General features: G+C 34.9%; 1 non-coding gene across 1 annotated transcript; it reads left to right on the top strand.

The window, feature by feature from the left end:
- The first annotated feature begins 4917 nt into the window (after positions 1–4917).
- On the top strand, positions 4918–4988 carry Trnag-gcc (transfer RNA glycine (anticodon GCC)). The gene has a single exon. It is a non-coding gene; the product is annotated as a tRNA-Gly (tRNA).
- Positions 4989–5343: the final 355 nt, after the last annotated feature.

Below are 5343 nucleotides of genomic sequence, written 5' to 3'. Positions count from 1 at the left end.
GGGGCCTCACCACTGGATATAGTTTAAGGTCATATCCAGGACCCCCATTGAGGGACTTTTACCCTCTGCAGGGGGGGGGGCAGTCGGCGTATTCTAATGCCCCACCGACAGGGCCGAATTTAAGAATGGACTCATCTGATTCTGTCCTCGTGTGTCCGTTGAACAATAACAAAGCGGCTGATAATAAGCCTCAACGCATTTCAAAAGAGAAGAATTTCGTTTACAATCTGGATCCAACCAGCTATAATACTTAATGATTAGCCAATGTGTGACATTTGAAATCAACATAAATAAAAAAGGATATTAGTTTAAAGTTGTCCGGGGACCAACACGTTGTAACCATAGTCGCATACAAAAAAAGACTTCATCTCGTTTTTTATTGTACAACGGCTTTTATCTCCTTATTGTCTCGTTACCGCTGTGACGTCTCTCACGTGATCCTCGCCTCTAACGTGATCTCGAACGTTATACTAGTGTTACGTTGTGTCATAAAATGATCGTTTGTTGTATATTGGTTGAAATTGGAATGGAGATGATATATTAAAACGTGTCTATTTATAAAAGATTGGTACGTTGTGTGTGTGTGATCATCTAGTGGTCTTTCTATTACATATGTTCATATGCTGTTAAGTGTGAATATGGGTGACATGCATTTTCACATACCTCTGCTTCTTCGTTGGTCAATCTGGAAATTCTCGTCTGGGAGGAAGACTTGATACCTGTTTTTGGGGACGAAGATTTATTTCACACCAAGACAAGAAATTGGTTCTATAGTTTATTTCACTTTCCCAGATGTCTTGCAGAAGGTGGAAAGTGAATTTAGCCTGTGTTGTTTTATTTTTTTTTTCTAGGTCTTATATCTAATGTCAGCGTTCGTTCCCCCTCTCCCAGCGAAGGGGAGGAGACAACGGCGAAGCCGTCCGCTCTCGTCCAAGTCGCAACCAAATCTCCACGATTCAGCTAAACTGATCACGTGACTCACACGCAATCCAATCAGCTGATCTTGACTTCCGGTCTACGTGTCTACACTATAATTCACTCTCTCTCTCTCTCTCTCTCTCTCTCTCTCTCTCTCTCTCTCTCTCTCTCTCTAACACTAGTCTCTAACGTGATCACCTTTCAAAAGTCTTAATTTTTTCCTTACCGTGACGTCACTTCGCATCCGTACTATGTCAGATATCCAAGAGAATGAAAAGTCACATTTATGAAGGGCATGGAATGTGGGAAGTTGTGCAGTAAAATTTTTGTTTACACTACTGTTAAATAGTTTTTATACAGTCCGTATATATATATATATATATATATATATATATATATATATATATATACATACATACACCGCCAAAAATGGCCGAAAAATCAAGTTGTTTTTTAAAACAAAATTACATTTATTAAAATCCATTATTTCTGAGTAACTTTTTTTTCCAGAAAGATAAATCCCTGAATTTTATCACATAGAAAGCAGAATAATGTAAAACTTTTTCTACTATTTTGGATTAAATTTTAAATGTTAAATTTCCCCTAAAAGTTAACAATTGACATGTTTGATCTTGAACGTAAAAAAAAGGGTTTTTGAAAGAATTAATTTGTTGTCTAACTAAGATTTAGGGTGATTTTCTATGAGATTATGCAAAAATATTATAATATAAGTACCTGGATTTCAAATAATTCCACTTATTCATATAAGCAACCAGTTACTTCGCGTCGATTTGATTACAATGTTTACATTTGTACCTGATAAAAAGAAAACTACCGAAGACCAAACAGGCCAAAAATACTTACTTTTCAGTGACGAAAATTTCAATGTATTATTAACGCTGAGGCTGGCCTGTACCAGACGGGTGACAACTTGTATGAGTTTGGTTTTTAATGTGTATGTGTGTGGGGGCCAGGCTCCCCAAAATGGGGCAATTTAAAGCAGAATAAAAAAATTATTTCAGCGCGTTTGGTCAGCCGTAGTCGAAAGGCGGCAAACGTTTTCAAACGGGATCGAAAAAATGATGATATTTTTAACACAAAGGGCACAATATTTATCGAATTTTTTTTTTGTATCGATTATTCAAAGCATGCCCTGTTTAATAATGGTCATGAATTATTCGGCTCGCTAAAAAAATTGTTAATTTATTTATCAAAGATTTTAAAATGGCTTTTTTCGTATAAATATTAAAAAAAAATGTTGGTTTTGTTTAACTTAAATTAATTATTTTACTTAACATATTCAACGAATTTCACACTTCAAAACTCAAAAGCGGAATAATTAAACACAATCGAAGTTCTGATATTCAGACGTCAAAATAAGGTATGCAAACACGTTTTTTTGTTTTTTTCAATCTATAATCCTGTCCCTTACAACAAGACAATATGCTTTGTTCAGTTTCAGATTATTTTTTTAAGCATATTTGGAACCCCCTCAAAACAAGTGGGTTGTAAGCAAAAAAAAATATATATATATATAAATATTGTTTATGAAAAATAAGTGCACTCTTCATTCTTCTCTTAATAATCGCTGAAAATTTCGTATTGATTGGATAATTACCTGATTTTTTGGTAGATTTTTAAAAAGACGGTCCGTCAAAAAGTACTTACCTGCCCCCCCCACCAGTTTTGGCGGTGCCTAATATATATATATATATATATATATATATATATATATATATATATATATATATATACATATATACATATATACATATATATATATACATATATATATACATATATACATATATATATATACATATATACATATATATACATATATACATATATATATATGTATATATGTTTACATATTGACAGAGTTCAAAATAGACTTCGTAGCTTAGTGGGGGATGTCCTTTTCTCTTCCCTGCAACCTCTTTCCCACGGAACAGACGTTGCAAGCATGTCTTTGCTTTATCGTTATTTTCATGGCAAGTGCTCATCTGAACTTCGATCTCTGCCCCCCCCCCTGGCCAGACTTTCACGAAAAACATTCGTCTTGCCAGAACCACTATCAACAATTACCCACACTCTTTATCTGTGCTTACACCTAAACGTAGATTCCATGAACAGGGCTTCTTTCTTAGAACTGCTCGCCTGTGGAACTCTATTCCATTTGTCTGCTTTCCAGCTAACTACAATCTGATTGTCTTCAAGTCCAACGTAAACAAGTTCTTATTGAACTGTCCCCCTAAGTAATCCAAGTTACAAAATTCCCACCAATGTTTACTACGCTAAAATCACAATGACTAATGTATACCTATTAACCCTTATCCTCGAGTGGCCTCTGGGCCTTGATAAGCGGTGACCTCCATGTAAAAAAAAAATACTTTCCTGGCGTAAAATTGAAATTAAAACAAACTCAGTCGATTACTCATCACAACGGAAGTTTAGATAAAAATACAAATCAATCCCCACCCCATGCTAAGAATTTATTTCATGTAACAAGATACAAATGGCCGCCGCGTCACATTATTACATGAAACATGCGGAAATGTATGCTTCCAGTATCATGAAAACTAGTTGCCGGTCCCAAATTTAAAAACGATATTCTTTCTCAACATATCCAAGTACTCTTAGAAAACAACTTTATAAATGTAAGCCATGATTACCAAATATTTTTTGTTTTTTTATTATGCACTAGCGGGGGCAGTTTTACGCTTAAATATACAGTAGAACCTCGGGATACGGCATTAAAAATTAGTAACAAAATACAGTACAGTATATAATACACATGTATATAATCAAATAACATTAAAAATAACACCGTAAGGTGGGGTAAATACTGTAACCAAGGGCCGGAAAACGTCGTAACCTGAAAGAAACGTATCTTAGGACCACCGTATACCGGGTCTCCACTGTATTTTAATTTGTCCAGATTTCTCATTGTGATTTCAAAATTTAACAAAAAGTATTTGGGTGTCATTAGCTAGAATAGAAATCGAAAGCAAATCGTTACATTCAAAGCTGGTGACGTTACCACTGTACCAACGTGACACGTAAGAACTGAGTAAAAATAAACTAAGATGAATGTACGAAATGTATAAAGATTTTTTTAAAATTTTGACCCCTTTTTGACCCCTTAAAAAATATTTTAACCGACTAAAAATCAATAAAATAACGGTCCATGAAATTCCAATCGCTTGAAAACTACAAGGGTGCAATCAATCAATCAATATATATATATATATATATATATATATATATATATATATATATATATATATATATATATATATATGCAGTCATCGACATACAGTTCTGTTAGTGTTTCGTTGTATCACAACTCATCAGTGCCGCTAAACGAGCACCTCTCCCAAGCCGAGAATTGGACCTAGAACCGTCGACCACGTAAGCAAGCGATGCCCGCAAATAACCTCGTCGAATGTCTATTTAAACAAATATCCGTCCACCAGTTTTATAGTGATCAAACCGCATGTTTATAAACAAACAAAATATGTACATACAGCGGACAGCGCTGATTTGTGACTTTTAGTTTCGGTGGAGATAGTTTGAAAATATGGAGACAGACAAACAGACGGGCAGACACACGGACAGGCATAGAGAGTTTTATAGATTAGATTTTCACATATGAAAAATAAAAATTGTCTCAGTCCAGAAGGATTTACTTTTGACTGCCCGAGAAAAAATATTACATGTAGTATCAGAGCAAATACTAAGCTTAGATAATGAAAAAAAATGCGTTGAAAACAAAAATAGGAATAATAGGCCGGATATTCCAACAGTCCCCATGATACAATTGAACCAAATTTTTTTTAATTGAAAAAACAGACAAAAAAGGAGGTGTTGTTATTTTATTCCGCGTGGGAAGAAAAAAATGTCGTGACTAGGCTTTCCTACTAGGTTGACAAAATTAAGCCAACCTCCGAATTTTTTCGCAGTTAAATAAATAATGTAGAAGACAGCTAGCATGTAGCATCGGTGGTTCAGTGGTAGAATGCTCGCCTGCCACGCGGGCGGCCCGGGTTCGATTCCCGGCCGATGCAGTGAGTTTTTTATATAACTCAGAAAGAAAAGGAGTAAGACAAAAATAAATTGATTACTATGGGAAGATATTTAAAATATCGAAAAGTGAAAAATAGCCGAGTGGTTATTTTGTCCTGGACTTTTGGTCAAGATTAAAGTGTAGTATGTGTTCTTCAGATGCTGCATTTCCATTTCTTGTTCTCTTTCGGTGAAGGATCCGTCCTTCACAACTGAGGCAATTTTTTATTTTTGTACCTTTTCTCCACGTTAAAAAACGACCCTGGTGTCTAACTCTGTCCCGTGGGGAGGCATAGTAAATAGGTACATTAATTACAAGTGTATTTTTCCTAATCTTTTTTTTTTTTTTTTTGCTAC

The sequence above is a fragment of the Euprymna scolopes genome, chromosome 30 (genome assembly GCF_053919585.1).
Source record: "Euprymna scolopes isolate OS-2025 chromosome 30, ASM5391958v1, whole genome shotgun sequence".
NCBI lineage: Eukaryota > Metazoa > Mollusca > Cephalopoda > Sepiida > Sepiolidae > Euprymna > Euprymna scolopes.
Note: the sequence above shows the minus strand (reverse complement) of the source record. Positions and strands in the feature narration are given on the sequence as shown.